Genomic DNA, 16,596 nt, shown 5'->3' with positions numbered 1-16,596 from the left:
GCCACCACGTCCTCCCCATGGTGTTGTCCAACTGTGGTTTTACGAACGTTTTATACAGGCTGATCATTACATATTCTATATATAGCTATAAAACCCAGTGTACCATTAGCTTTTTCATGACCTTCTCTGCTTGTGTTATTAATAGCTTGTGAAAAGAAGGAAAGATTTGCATTTATATAGCGCCTTTCAAGAACACCAGACATCCCAAAACACTTTACAGCCAATGAAGTACATTTTGAAGTATCATCACTGTTGTAATGTAGGAAATGCGGCAGATAGTTTGCACACAGCAAGCTCCCACAAACAGCAATGTGATAATGACCAGATAATCTGCTTTGGTGATGTTGATTGAGGGATAAATATTGGCCCCAGGACACCAGGGAGATCTCCCCTGCTCTTCTTCGAAATAGTGCCATGGGATCTTTACGTCCACCTGAGAGGGCAGACGGGGTCTCAGTTTTACGTCTCATCTGAAAGGCGGCACCTCCGACAGTGCGGCATTCCCTCAGCACTGCACTGGGAGTGTCAGCCTAGACTTTTATGCTGAGGTCTCCGGAGTTGGGTCCTATACCCAATACCTCTATTCTTCCACACCACCTAGCTTTCCCCTATTCAAAGTATAATAATATTGGATTTTTAACCACCTCACACTTACTGACATTGAATTTCATCTGTCACTTTTTGTCCCAATCCCACCACCTTGTCAATATTCCCTTTTAGCTTCCTTTGTTACCTCAGAATTATTTACTCGGCCTTCTAATGTTTTGCAAAATTGGACACCACTTGCTCTTGGCTTTGAACCAAATCACTGATGTAGACAGCGAGCAGAAGTTGTCCTAGAATAGAACCCCGTGGGATATTGCTGCTCGCTGCCAACCACTTCTGACAAACCGAATTCTCTTTGGAGTCTGTTCTATTTGATATATTTTTGATGCAGTATATTTTTGTGCGTAGGTCACACGGTGCAGTGCGCAGATTTCATCTGTGCACGCTCCATAAAAAATCTTTCCATTCTTTATAAATGACCTGTGATTTCTCAGCAGGGTCTGCCCGTTTAGAACTAAGATGAGGAGAATTTTCTTCTCGAAGAGGGTTGTGAATCTGTGAAATTCCCTGTCCCAGAGAGCTGTGGAGGCTGGGTCATTGAATATATTCAAGATGGAGATTGACAGATAAGGGAGTCAAGGGTTATGGGGAGCAGGCAGGGAAGTGGAGCTGAGTGCAGGATCAGATCAGCCATGATCTTATTGAATGGCGGAGCAGGCTCAAGGGGCCATAAGGCCGACTCATGTTCCTATTTCTTATGTTAAAGGGATTGGTAGACTTTCAGGAGCGGGCAAAGAGGAGTTAGCAAATGCTGAGGGGAGGAGGCAGGAGCTGAGTTTAAAATAAGAAGCAGAATGTAGAACACGATTCACTCAAATGTTGACAGATCGAAGTCACTGCAGTTTGGTCCCATTAGGATCAGCTGATGGTTTCCTTGCATCTATTTCTGTCTCCGTCATGAGGCGAGTCAGCGTTGGAGCTCAGTGGTGACCGACCTCTCCCTTTCCTTCCTTTCCACGCGGCAGCATCTAATTAATGATAGCGTGGACACGATTCGCAGCCCATCCTGCCGCCACGGACTAAAAGCGGGATATCGCGCGCTTTGGCGCCAAGGGCAGAAACGCAGTGCCTTTCCCAGACCACCTTCACCAGGTACCGAAGTTCACCCACCACCGTCGGGAATGAGATTGATCGTTTTCCCACCCTGTTCCTGGGTGACACCCTCACTGCTGAAGGGCAGCAGCTCAAATCTGCAACTCTCTCCCCAAAAGTCTCTGGGCGCTGGGGGTTCAACTGCAGCTTGCGAGATTGAGAACGATAGATTTTTTGGGGGTAAGGGGATCGAGGGGTATGGAGGAAAGCCAGGTAAATGGGGCAGAGATACAGACCAGCCCCGATCTAATTGAATGGCGGAGCAGGCTCGAGGGGCTGAATGGCCCCCTCCTGCTCCTGGGATGTGGGCGTCACTGGCAAGGCCAGCATTTATTGCCCATCCCTAATTGCCCTCAAGAAGGTGGTGGTGAGCCGCCTTCTTGAACCGCTGCAGTCCGTGTGGTGAAGGTGCTCCCACAGTGCTGTTAGGGAGGGAGTTCCAGGATTGTGACCCAGCGACGATGAAGGAACGGCAGATATATTTCCAAGTCAGGATGGTGTGTGACTTGGAGGGGAACTTGGAGGTGGTGGTGTTCCCATGCACCTCCATCTAGAATGCTAAATAAAAGAGAAACAGACAGTTGATTCACTGCACTGTGAACCTGCATTCTGCTGTCTTGTGGGACACAGATGCACCACAAAGTAGGAGCCAGGGCACAGAAATGGATTGGAGAAGACAGCCCTGTTAAACAGCTACCTCTGGCATAGGCACATTAGGCCAAATAACCTCCTTCTGTGCTGCAACTTCTCGGATTCTATGAAACCGATAGCCGTAAACTCTAAAATATATAATGGAAAAGTTCAAAGTTGCCACTTTCCTGGCAACGGTAATTCAGTCTGACGTGGTACTGCTGGCAGGAGGCCAGCATCTCCTGAATGTTACGGGACGTGTTTCTGTTGGGATCTGCCTGTGGCTTGCAAGTTGGGGGCAACAGGATTTCCGACGGGTGATATTACTGAGCCAGTCCCTCCGCCCGAGGTCATCCCGGCACTGTGTGGCTACAGACACTAGAACTGCCCGTTCCCCCAACTCCCGGGGTAAAGGAAAGGGTGGAAACCTCTTCAAACTGCTTTCAGGCCCTCCAACCCCCATGCGCACCTCTGCTGGCCCAGCCCACAGTCTTTTATAAAGTGTTTCTTCTTTTATCAATGCAAGCAGTCCAATTTGATTTTTTTTAAACCCAATTTCAAAGGGTACAGTGCCAGTCAATACATTGATTGCCACTTGTTGTGAGAGAATGTAAAATGTACAGAACTTCTGAATTCTATTTGGTCTGACGTGAACAGAGTCATTCCCTGCATGTATGGTTATATGTATGCATGCAAGGGACCAGCCCACACTGCGATATGTGTGCGCACCAGGTCTGTGCAGCAGAGCAGGTCTCCAGTCGTCCTGGTTAACCCTTGCCATAGGACCAAGACCTAGCTCTGTCAAGCCCGTGTGGTGGCTGGTGTACTACGGTCACCACACTTTAAAAAAATCCACAAACAGGCATCTTCCACCCTTCACGATGTAGTTCGGGACTTGGAATATTAGTTCCTTCATTGACGAAGAGAGTCTAGAGTTTCAGGACCATTTTGTCACCATTGAATTGTTAGCTCCATAACTTTGCAAGTGGAAGGGTTAATTGTCCAATCATGAAAATCAACAACTTCATGATTCAAGTAGCAAATATGGCTCACGGCAATATTCACTCTGGATTACAACTTAAGCAAATCTTCAACAATCACCAGTCTTTCAAGTCTGTGTTTGGCTTGTTGAGCTTTCTATTTAAAACATCAGTCAATGAAAGAAAGATCTTTACATTTATGTAGCCCCTTTCATGACTTCAACAACAAGAACTTGTATTTATATAGTGCCTTTAATGTAGTGAAATGACCCAAGGCACTTCACAGGAGCGATTGTCAAACAAAAGTTGACACCGAGCCACACGAGGAAGAATAAGAGCAGGTGACCAAAAGCTTAGTCAAAGAGGTAGGCTTTCAGGAGCGTTTTAAAGGAGAGAGAAGGAGAGAGACGGTGAGAGTTAGGGAGGGAGTTCCAGAGCTTGGGGTTCAGGCAGCTGATGGCATGGTCACCGATAATTGGAGTGATTAAAATCGAGGATGTGCAAGAGGCCAAAATTGGAGGAGCGCAGATATTGTGGCGGGGGGGAGGGGGGGTGGGGGTGGGCTGGAAGAGATTACAGAGATAGGGTGGGGCGAGGCCATGGAGGGATTTAAAAACATGGATGAGGATTTTAAAATCGAGGCAGTGCGAGTACAGGGGTGAACAGGATTTAGTGGGAGGTCGGACACGGGCAGCAGAGTTATGGATGAGCTTAAGTTTACGGATGACATCAGGATGTCCCAAAGCGCTTCACAGCCAATGACGTACTTTTGAAGTGCAGCACTGTTGCAATGTGGGAAACGCAGCAGCCAATTTGGCACAGCAAGCTCCCAACAGCAATGTGATAATGACCAGATTTTAGTGATGGCGTTCGAAGAATAAATATTGGCACAGACACTGGGGAGAACATAGGAACAGGAGTAAGCCATTCAGCCCCTCGAGCATGCTCCACCATTCAATGAGATCATGGAAGATCTGTGACTTACTCCATATCCCCCAATACTTTTGATTAACAAAAAACTATCAATCGTCGCAAGATCCTGCAAATCCCCTGGGAGGACAGACGCACCAACATCAGTGTTCTCGCTCAGGCCAACATCCTCAGCATTGAAGCACTGACCACACTCAACCAGCTCCGTTGGGCGGGCCACATTGTTTGCATGCCTGACACAAGACTCCTAAAGCAAATGCTCTACTCAGAACTCCTACACGGCAAGCGGTCCCCAGGTGGACAGAGGAAACGTTTCAAGGACACCCTCAAAGCCTCTTTGATAAAATGCAACATCTCCACCGATACCTGGGAGTCCCCGACCAAAGACCATCCGAAGTGGAGGAAGAGCATCCGGGAGGGCACTGAGCACCTCAAGTCTCGTCGCCGAGAGCATGCAGAAATCAAACGCAGGCAGCGGAAGGAGCGTGCGGCAAACCAGACTCCCCACCCACCTTTTCCTCCAACCACTGTCTGTCCCACCTGTGACAGAGACTGTAATTCCCATATTGGACTGTACAGTCATGTGAGAACTCACTTTTAGAGTGGAAGCAAGTCTTCCTCAATTCCGAGGGAATGCCTATGATGATGATGATGACGACTCCTTCAGCACTGTACTGCAGTGTCAGCCTGGATTTTGTGCTCATGTCTCTGGAGTGGAACTTGAACCCACATTCCCACTGCCCAGTGGTTATGTATGGAAATCCGGCAAAGACAAGCTTGATTGTGATAGCCTAGACAACCAAGTCTCTCCATCCATGCTCGCAAGTGAAGGGCAATTCCTCGATCTGCCGCTGGTAGAATTGCCCTTCACTTGCGAGCATGGATGCAGAAGAGTAAAGGAAATGAAACAAGGCGACATATTTAGAACAGAACTGCTCAACTTGATGAACAACGCCAGCATCTCCCAGTTTACAAAGCCAGTCCTCGTCTTGACATGAATTGGAAGAGACAGCCTAGTGAAATACAACCTTCATTAAATGCAGTGCCTGACACGTATCAGCCACACACATGGACCGTCGTCGTAACAACTGGTGAGGCTGCTCACATTCGGTGAGGAGCCCCTCCCAATTCCGGTCTGGAGTTTACCGCGAATGCAGCCATTGCCACGGCAGAGATGACACGACTGAATTAACCTGGAGACTTGCCTCCAAATCGTTATAATGAGGATTCTAAAACCTTCGAGCCAACTTTTAAACCAAGGGCTCCTTCGAGCACAGTGATGAACAAAACAATTTTTTTCTTTTTTAACCTGACCCGAATATAAATTTAGATTTTGCAGTCTTGCTACCACGTTATATAACATTCAAATTCACAGAGATTATTTAGGCTTCATGGGTCAGATAACCAGAGGCCATTCAGCCCCTCGAGCCTGTTCCGACATTCAGTTAGATCACGGCTGATCTGTATCTTAACCCCATCTACCCCCTTTGGCTCTGTAACCCTTAACAGCCTTACCCAACAGAAATCCATCAATCTCAGCTTTCACATTTTCAATTGACCCCCTAGCCCAACAGCTTTTCTGGGGGAGAGAGTTCCAGATTCCCACTGCCCTGTGTGTGAAGAAGTGCTTCCTGACATCACCCTGAACGGCCTGGCGTTAATTTTAAGGTTCCGTCCCTTTTTCTGGGTTCCCCCACCAGAGGAAACAGTTTCTCTCGATCTACCCTATCAACCCTTTTAATCATCTTAAACACCTCAGATCATAAGAACATAAGAAATAGGAGCAGGAGTAGGCCGTACGGCCCCTCGAGCCTGCTCCGCCATTTAATAAGATCATAGCTGATCATCGACCTTAACTCCACTTTCCATATCCCTGATCTCTATATCCCTCGATTCCCCGAGAGTCCATCAATCTCGGTCTTGAATATACTCAACGACCCAGCCTCCACTGCCCTCTAGGGCACTGAATTCCAAAGATTCACCACCCTCTGAGTGAGAAAATTCCTCCTCATCTCATCCTAAATGGCCGACCCCTTATCCTGAGTCTGTCTGAGTAAATAAATCACAGAATCATAGAAATTTACAGCACGGAAGGAGGCCATTCGGCCCATCGCACCCTCGCCGGCCAACCAAGAGCTACCCAGCCTCATTCCAATATCCAGCTCTTGGTCCATAGCCCTGTAGGTTATGGAACTTCAAGTGCACATCCAAGTACATTTTAAATGTGGTGAGGGTTTCTGTCTCTATCACCCTTTCAGGCAGTGAGTTCCAGACCCCCACCACCCTCTGGGTGAAGAAAGTTCTCTTCAAATCCTCTTTAAACCTTCGACCAATTACTTTAAATCTATGCCCCCTGGTTATTGACCCCTCTGCTAAGGGGAATAGGTCCTTCCTATCCACTGTATCCAGGCCCCTCATAATTTTATACACTTCAATTAAGTCTCCCCTCAGCCTCCTCTGTTCCAAAGAAAACAATCCCAGCCTATCCAATCTCTCCTCATAGCTAAACTTCTCCAGTCCAGGCAACATCCTGGTCAATCTTCACTGTACCCTCTCTAGTGCAACATCCTGGTCAATCTCCTCTGCAGTGTTTCTGTCGTGTAGTGGTTATCACGTTCACCTAACACGCGAAAGGTCCCCGGTTCGAAACCGGGCGTAAACATTTTCCAATTAACAAAATGTTGAATCATTGTGGGTGGAGATTAGAGATAGTAAAGGGAAAAAGTCACTCGTGGGCGTAGTTTATAGGCCCCCAAATAATAACTTCACGGTGGGGCGGGCAATAATCAAGGGAATAATGGAGGCATGTGAAAAAGGAATGGCAGTAGTCATGGGGGATTTTAACCTACATATCGATTGGTCAAATCAAATCGCACGGGGTAGCCTGGAGGAGGAATTCATAGAATGCATACGGGATTGTTTCTTAGAACAGTATGTTACAGAACCTACAAGGGAGCAAGCTATCTTAGATCTGGTCCTGTGTAATGAGACAGGAAAAATAAACGATCTCCTAGTAAAAGATCCTCTCAGAATGAGTGATCACAGTATGGTTGAATTTGTAATACAGATTGAGGGTGAGGAAGTTGTGTCTGAAACGAGCGTACTATGCTTAAACAAAGGGGACTAGAGTTGGCTAAAGTAGACTGGAAACACAGACTAAACGGTGGCACAATTGAGGAACAGTAGAGAACTTTTAAGGAGCTCTTTCATAGTGCGCAACAAAAATATATTCCAGTGAAACAGAAGGGTGGTAAGAGAAGGGATAACCAGCCGTGGATAACCAAGGAAATAAAGGAGATTATCAAATCAAAGACCAATGCGTATAAGGTGGCCAAGGTTAGTGGGAAACTAGAAGATTGGGAAAATTTTAAACAACAGCAAAGAATGACTAAAAAAGCAATAAAGAAAGGAAAGATAGATTACGAAGGTAAACTTGCGCAAAACATAAAAACAGATAGTAAAAGCTTTTACAGATATAGAAAACGGAAAAGAGTGACTAAAGTAAATTTTGGTCCCTTAGAAGATGAGAAGGGGGACTTAATAATGGGAAATGTGGAAATGGCTGAGACTTTAAACAATTATTTTGCTTCGGTCTTCACAGTGGAAGACACAAAAACCATGCCAAAAATTGCTGGTCATAGGAATGTGGGAAGGGAGGACCTTGAGACAATCACTATCACTAGGGGGGTAGTGCTGGACAGGCTAATGGGACTCAAGGTAGACAAGTCCCCTGGTCCTGATGAAATGCATCTCAGGGTATTAAAAGAGATGGCGGAAGTTATAGCAGATGCATTCGTTATAATCTACCAAAATTCTCTGTGCTCTGGGGAGGTACCAGCGGATTGGAAAGCAGCTAATGTAACGCCTCTGTTTAAAAAGGCAGGTAAATATAGGCCGGTTAGTTTAACATTTGTAGTGGGGAAAATGCTTGAAACTATCATTAAGGAAGAAATAGCGGGACATCTAGATAGGAATAGTGCAATCAAGCAGACGCAGTATGGATTCATGAAGGGGAAATCATGTTTAACTAATTTACTGGAATTCTTTGAGGATATAACGAGCATGGTGGATAGAGGTGTACCGATGGATGTGGTGTATTTAGATTTCCAAAAGGCATTCGATAAGGTGCCACACAAAAGGTTACTGCAGAAGATAGAGGTACGCGGAGTCAGAGGAAATGTATTAGCATGGATAGAGAATTGGCTGGCGAACAGAAAGCAGAGAGTCGGGATAAATGGGTCCTTTTCGGGTTGGAAATCGGTGGTTAGTGGTGTGCCACAGGGATCGGTGCTGGGACCACAACTGTTTACAAGATACATAGATGACCTGGAAGAGGGGACAGAGTGTAGTGTAACAAAATTTGCAGATGACACAAAGATTAGTGGGAAAGCGGGTTGTGTAGAGGACACAGAGAGGCTGCAAAGAGATTTAGATAGGCTAAGCGAATGGGCTAAGGTTTGGCAGATGGAATACAATGTCAGAAAGTGTGAGGTCATCCACCTTGGGGGAAAAAAACAGTAAAAGTGAATATTATTTGAATGGGGAGAAATTACAACATGCTGAGGTGCAGAGGGACCTGGGGGTCCTTGTGCATGAAACCCAAAAAGTTAGTTTGCAGGTGCAGCAGGTAATCAGGAAGGCGAATGGAATGTTGGCCTTCATTGCGAGAGGGATGGAGTACAAGAGCAGAGAGGTCCTGCTGCAACTGTATAGGGTAGTGGTAAGGCCACACCTGGAGTACTGCGTGCAGTTTTGTTCACCTTACTTAAGGAAGGATATACTAGCTTTGGAGGGGGTACAGAGACGATTCACTAGGCTGATTCCGGAGATGACGGGGTTACCTTATGATGATAGATTGAGTAGACTGGGTCTTTACTCGTTGGAGTTCAGAAGGATGAGGGGTGATCTGATAGAAACATTTAAAATAATGAAAGGGATAGACAAGATAGAGGCAGAGAGGTTGTTTCCACTGGAGACTAGAACTAGGGGGCACAACCTCAAAATATGGGGGAGACAATTTAAAACCGAGTTGAGAAGGAATTTCTTCTCCCAGAGGGTTGTGAATCTGTGGAATTCTCTGCCCAAGGAAGCAGTTGATGCTAGCTCATTGAATGTATTCAAGTCACAGATAGATAGATTTTTAACCAATAAGGGAATTAAGGGTTACGGGGAGCGAGTGGGTAAGTGGAGCTGAGTCCACGGCCAGATCAGCCATGATCTTATTGAATGGCAGAGCAGGCTCGAGGGGCTAGATGGCCTACTCCTGTTCCTAATTCTTATCTTCTTATGTTCTTATGTTCACCCTCTCTAGTGCAACATCCTGGTCAATCTCCTCTGCACCCTCTCTAGTGCAACATCCTGGTCAATCTCCGTTGTACCCTCTCTAGTGCAACATCCTGGTCAATCTCCTCCGCACCCTCTCTAGTGCAACATCCTGGTCAATCTCCTCTGCACCCTCTCTAGTGCAACATCCTGGTCAATCTCCTCTGCATCCTCTCTAGTGCAACATCCTGGTCAATCTCCTCTCCACCCTCTCTAGTGCAACATCCTGGTCAATCTGCTCTGCACCCTCTCTAGTGCAACATCCTGGTCAATCTCCTCTGCATCCTCTCTAGTGCAACATCCTGGTCAATCTCCTCTGTACCCTCTCTAGTGCAACATCCTGGTCAATCTCCTCTGTACCCTCTCTAGTGCAACATCTGGTCAATCTCCTCTGTACCCTCTCTAGTGCAACATCTGGTCAATCTCCTCTGTACCCTCTCTAGTGCAACATCTGGTCAATCTCCTCTGTACCCTCTCTAGTGCAACATCTGGTCAATCTCCTCTATACTCTCTCTAGTGCAACATCTGGTCAATCTCCTCTATACCCTCTCTAGTGCAACATCTGGTCAATTTCCTCTATACCCTCTCTAGTGCAACATCTGGTCAATTTCCTCTGTACCCTCTCTAGTGCAACATCTGGTCAATTTCCTCTATACCCTCTCTAGTGCAGTCACGTCTGTGTCATCCTTGAATATGTGCTGACATCTCTGGAGTGGGACTCAAAACCACAACCTTCAGACCCAGGGATGAGAGTGCTACCCACTGAGCCATGGCTGACACTAAACAGGCGGCAAAAGTGAGACAGGCTACCTGCAAGGGTGAGGGAACAAGAAACGGTAACGGGGTACAAAAAAGTAATTGGGATTTAAGGTTATTACTGTTCAAAGTACATCAAGGTAATCAAGCAGGAGGTGATGTACCTGTCGAAGAATATTATGAAGGAAGAAACTTGCATCTATATAGTGCCGTATCAAGCCTCTGATAAACACCCCAAAGTATTCAACATCATTACATTGTGCGGTCAGGTGCTATGCAGGAGAATGCGGCAACAAATTTATGCACAGCAAGGTCTGACAATCAGCAATGTGATGACCTCCAGTTAATCTGCTCTTGTTGGCATCAGTTCAGGAAAGAATGTCGACAGGACATCGAAAGAACTTCAGTCACTTTATATACTTCATGCGCTTCACTGGGCTACTATTTTTAAGATAATTGGCAGAAGAACCAGAGGGTGAGATGAGGAGAATGTTGTTACGCAGCGAGTTGTTGTGATCGGGAACACGCTGCCTGAAAGGGCGGTGGGAGCAGATTCAATAGTAACTTTCACAGGGGGAAATTGAATAAATATCTGAAAAGGAAAAATTTGCAGGGCTGTGGGGAAAGAGCAGGGGGAGTGGGACTGACTGAATCGTTCTGTCACAGAGCCGGCACAGGCTCGATGGGCCGAATGGCCTCCTTTTGTGCGATATCGTTCTATGATTCTATCTCAAATACGCCAGCCCTCCAACGACTCTGGGAGATACTTGTACACAAACACTTAACTTGCTGACATAAAATTTCCATCTGTTACCTTAGCTCAGGTGTCCTGTGCAGTTGGACCACCGTGTTAAATATGTTGTCCTTTCCTGTCTTTGGTGACTATTGCAGGATCTGTAACAGGCAGCCAGTAACGCAACCTCGGAACTAAAGGGGAAATTATTTTTCCTCTTGTAAGTGGGTGAGTGTTCTTGAGCAACAACAACTTATTTATACAGCGCTTTTAATGTAGTGAAATCTCCCAAGGCGCTTCACAGGAGCGTTATAAACAGGAATTCCACAGAGCCACATAAAGAGTTATTAGGGCAGATGAAAGAAGTCGGGTTTCAGGAGCGTATTTAAAGGAGGAGGGAAAGGGAGAGAGGCGGAGAGGTTTAGGCAGGGAGCCAGAGTTAGGGCTCAGGCAGCTGAATGCACAGCCAGTAATGGTGGAGCGATGGAAATTGGGGAAGTGCAAGAGGGCAGAATTAGAGGAGTGCTGATATCTCGAAGGGGTTGTGGGGCTGGAGGAGATTACAGAGACAGGGAGGGGTGAGGGCCATGGAGGGATTTGAAAACAAATTTTAAAATCGAGATGTTGCCGGACCGGGAGCCAATGTAGGTCAGTGAGCACAGTGGGTGATGGGTGAGCGGGACTCGGTGCAAGTTAGGACACGGGGCAGTGAGCACAGGGGGTGATGGGTGAGCGGGACTCGGTGCAAGTTAGGACACGGGGCAGCAAGCACAGGGGTGCTGGGTGAGTGGGACTTGGTGCGAGTTAGGACATGGGTCAGTGAGCAAAGGGGGTGATGGGTGAGCGAGACTTGGTGCGAGTTAGGACACAGGTCAGTGAGCACAGGGGGTGATGGGTGAGCGGGACTTGGTGCAAGTTAGGACACGGGGCAGCAAGCACAGGGGTGCTGGGTGAGTGGGACTTGGTGCGAGTTAGGACATGGGTCAGTGAGCAAAGGGGGTGATGGATGAGCGAGACTTGGTGCGAGTTAGGACACAGGTCAGTGAGCAAAGGGGGTGATGGGTGAGCGAGACTTGGTGCGAGTTAGGACACAGGTCAGTGAGCACAGGGGGTGATGGGTGAGCGGGACTTGGTGCGAGTTAGGACACAGGGCAGTGAGCACAGGGGGTGATGGGTGAGCGGGACTTGGTGCGAGTTAGGTCACAGGCTGCAGAGTTTTGGATTAGCTCAGGTTTATGAAGGGTGGAAGATGGGAGTTAAGTAGTTCTCATGCAACATTTGCCAAAATAAGGCCACATTGTAGGTATGTGTCCTCCGTCAAACACACCTGCTCAACTCTCCCCATCCAGTATTCTTCAACTTGGAACTTACTTTATTCTTCAATATTTTAAATATTTGATGCTTTCATGATGAGGAGCAGAGCGAGTTAGCTGGGAATTTATCACAATGTGATGACGATCCCTAATTGGTAAAAATCCGTTCCAAATAAATTGTTTCATCGGCTCAGCACAGTGCAATGAAAGTTCATTAATCATGGCAGGAAAATTTAATTTAAATATGTCATCATATTTGTCATATTACTTTATATTAATGAGGTTATGACTTGATTTTAGCATTCCAATTAATTTATCTACTCAACCTTTTTAAAAGTGTAGCTCAGTGATAATCCAACAACTCACTGATGTACCAGTGTACAGAACAAAACAGGATACATCGTGGGATTCAAAAAGGGGTAAGTTGTCTGCCGGGTTTCCCTCATTACAACAGCGACTACACTTCAAAAGTACTTCATTGGCTGTAAAGCACTTTGGGTGTCCTGAGGTTGTGAACAACGCTATATAAATGCAAGTTCTTTCTTTCTTTACACATTTAAACTCAAAGCATTGAACAAAAATATTCCAGCTAAAGGACTTTTAGTCATTATTGAAAAGCTACTTGACTAAAACAGTTACATTGTGAGCACGCAAGCTGTGTCAGGCCGACAAGCTGAACTTGCGCCGTGCTGATAGCTGATTGTTAAATACACGCGGTCCGCAGGTCACATGGTCCTGGCCTTGCAACATCTGACAAGACAGCCAGAGAGAGATGTGTTCAAGTGGAATCAATACCGTGTAAAATGTCACGTCTCCAGGAGATGGACTTGTTACACTGTGTCGCTTGCACTTAAAGTTGAAATGACGAGTCCTGGATCTAATGTAGACTCCTGAGACTGTGTAACGTGGGATGTGGAGGAAGAAAGTGCTGGTCACTGAGAGAATGACAGGGTCAGTAAAATGCCATCATATAGCAGAGTATTTGCCTAACTCATGGTCACAGCACAGAGAGTGGTTGTTCAGCCCATCGTGCCCATTCCGGCTCTTTGCTAGAACAATCAATCCTATCATCATCATAGGCGGTTCCTCAAAGCGAGGATGACTTGCTTCCACCCCAAAAAGGGATGAGTTCACAGGTGTTTCAATGAAGGACCTAATATTCCAGATCCCGACCTATATATTGAAGGGTGGAAGATGCCTGTGCGTGGATTTTTTTAACGTGTGGTGGCCGTTGCACACCAGCCACCACATGGGCTTGACAGAGCTAGGTCTTGGTCCAGTGGCAAGGGTTGACCAAGAGGACTGGAGACCAGCTCTGCTGCATGGACGTAGTGCGCACACATATCGCAGTGTGGGCTGGCCCGTGCTGCCCCTGGGCCCTCGCCGCTTCTCTGCTATTGCCGCAACTGCTGCATCCCGTCGACAACCCCACCTCCTCCTCCGCCATTATTCTTGTCTCGCTCCTCCTTTGTTGAGTGACGTTTGAGATGGAGTGTCTGCACGACACGTTCAATCGCATCTGCAAACCGTGCTCCTCAATGTCGCCACACAAACGCAGCCAAAACTCTCTGTACACTATTCATAACTAGAAAACTGCCTTAAAAATAGCTTTCTCCCAATTGGAGTCTCTCCCCCTCCCTCCCTCCCGCAGCTGGACAGGTTCACCCCCATTTCAGATTTACTGGATTTGAATGATGGATCAATCCCACCACCCTGCTCGCCCCCCCCCCCCCCCCATAGCCCTGTATCTGCTTGAAATATTTATCCAAGTTTCTCTTAAAAGAAGCAATGATCTCTGTCTCAACCACACTCTGTACCTAAACATTCCACACTCCAACAACCTTCTGCATAAAGGGATTTCTACTACCCTCTCTCCTCCCTCTCTCTTAGTGACAATTTTAAATGAATAGCCCTCGCCACTGACTCCAGAACCAGAGGGGAATAATTTTCCCCTACTCATTCTATCAACACGCTTTGTAATTTTGAAAAACTCCACTGAATCTCTTAGCCTTCTCTGCTTATACTGAAAACCGTCCCACTTTCTTCCTGTCTCTCTCCTCCTAACTATAGTTTGCCATTCATGGCATCACCCTCATGAATCTCCTCATTTCGTGACTTTCCACCGATTGTGCAGCCCTAGTCTATGTTTTTCCACCCACGTTACATTATCTCACACTTCCCCACATGAACACATGTCTGTCAGCTGTCTGCCCATTGCATGAGGTCATCCCCGAAATTCTAGACTGGGTGTGAGGGCAGCGGCAGAAAAATAAAACAGGGTTGCGTACACGCTGAAAGTTATCCATGAAAAGCAGCACGAGGAAGCGCGAGATCACTGGGGGATGCTGGGGGACTCCCGGGTGCTGGTGATACAGTGATGGATGGGAGTGGGACCAATATTGGACAAAGCTCCTAGCAATGGAAGAGCTGCAATTAAAGAGGACACAGGAATCCCCCGTTGGGAAATCAGAACAACAATGCAAATGTTTCTTAATAATTGAAGAAGAAAGACTTGCATTTCTATAGCACCTTTCATTACCTCAGGACCTCCCAGAGTGCTTTACAACCGATGAGGTATTTTGAGGTGTAGTCACTGTTGTAATGTGGGAAACGTGGCAGCCAATTTGCGAACAGCAAGCTCCCACAAACAGTAATGTGATAACGACCAGTTAATCTGTTTTAGTGATGTTATTGAGGGATAAATATTGGCCCCAGGACACCGGGGATAACTCCCCTGCTCTTCTTCGAAATAGTGCCATAGCATCTTTTACGTCCACCTGAGTGCGCAGACGGAGTCTCGGTTTATTGTCTCATCCGAAAGACGGCACCTCCAGCAGTGCAGCACTCCCTCAGCACTGCATTGGGAGTGTCAGCCTGGAATTTTGTGCTCAAGTCCGTAGAGTGGGATTTGAACCCACAACCTTCTGGCTCGGAGGCTGTTCACACGACCTTGCTGTGTGCGAATTGGCTGCTGTGGATCCTCCAGTAATTGAATTTGGAAAATAATTGATTGTTGTGCAGTGCTTTGGACATGATGAGACGGCAAGCTCCTCCTTTCTTTTTCCTTTTCAGTGTTGGTTCTCTAAATGCACATTACGGAGATGCATGTGGCTGGCAGCTACTCCTGTTCATCCTCTTCATGCACGGGAGAGCATTTAATGAGCAACACCAGGTCAACTACCAAGCTGGCCAATGGGGAGGACAGGTTCAGAGCTGAGTAAGAAAGCTCAAGCATTAGCTCTCGACTCGCGGTCTCCGAGGAACAGCCCAAGTAGCGGTGAGGGGCAGGAAATCACAGGCTACAACTTTCATTCAGGAACGCTCCAGGCTACACAGGAGTTGAATTCTCTATTGTACGACTAGGCTCTGATCTCAACAGATGTTATCTTAAAGTATCAATAGCAGCTGTACACAGACCTTTGAGGAAATAAGCCATCCGTCAGTTGATTGCATCGCTCTTCGAAATATGTGACTGCACTATAGAGGGTACAGAAGAGGTTTACAAGGATGTTGTCTGGACTGGAGACTCTTAGCTATGAAGAAAGATTGGATAGGCTGGTGTAGTGTATGCTTAGCCAGTCACGTGCTGTTCACAAGACTCAATAAAACCCCAGCCAGTTGGGTTCAGGGGATCCACAACGAGGCAGGTGGTTGTGAGCCTGGTGGATGAACTGGTAATGTGCAGTGTGATTGTTAAACTTTTGCTAATGAACCAACTAGTTCTTAATAGCAATGTGTTGCTATGAATTCTTAAGCAAAGAAACCATGAAGCAAATACACTACAGTTTGGGTTGTTTTCTTTGGAACAGAGGAGGCTGAGGGGCGGCCTTATTGAGGTGTATAAAATTATGAGGGGCTTGGATAAAATGGATAGGAAGGACCTATTTCCCTCAACAGAAGGGTCAACAACCAGGGGGCATAGATTTGAAGTAATTGGTAGGAAGTTTAGAGGGGATTTGAGGAGAACTTTCTTCACCCAGAGGGTGGTGGGGGTCTGGAACTCACTGCCTGAAAGGGTGGTAGAGGCAGAAACCCTCACCACATTTAAAACGTACTTGGATGTGCACTTGAAGTGCCGTGACCTACAGAGCTACAGACCGAGAGCTGTAAAGTGGGTTTAGGCTGGATAGCCCTTGGTCGGCCGACGTGGACACGATGGGCCGAAATGGCCTTCTTCTGTGCTATAAATTTCTATGATTCTATGAGGTCAATTTTGAAAGGGTATGTATTAAGA

At 46.8% G+C, this 16,596-nt stretch overlaps 1 protein-coding gene and 1 non-coding gene across 3 annotated transcripts in view; one reads left to right on the top strand and one right to left on the bottom strand.

The window, feature by feature from the left end:
- The window catches only part of fgf13a (fibroblast growth factor 13a), a 755,468-nt gene that overhangs the window by 520,515 nt on the left and 218,357 nt on the right, over nt 1-16,596 (bottom strand). The window lies entirely within an intron of this gene.
- trnav-aac (transfer RNA valine (anticodon AAC)) lies at nt 6,828-6,900 on the top strand. The gene has a single exon. It is a non-coding gene; the product is annotated as a tRNA-Val (tRNA).

The sequence above is a fragment of the Pristiophorus japonicus genome, chromosome 6 (genome assembly GCF_044704955.1).
Source record: "Pristiophorus japonicus isolate sPriJap1 chromosome 6, sPriJap1.hap1, whole genome shotgun sequence".
Taxonomy (NCBI): Eukaryota; Metazoa; Chordata; class Chondrichthyes; family Pristiophoridae; genus Pristiophorus; species Pristiophorus japonicus.
This window is presented reverse-complemented; position numbering and strand designations above follow the sequence as displayed.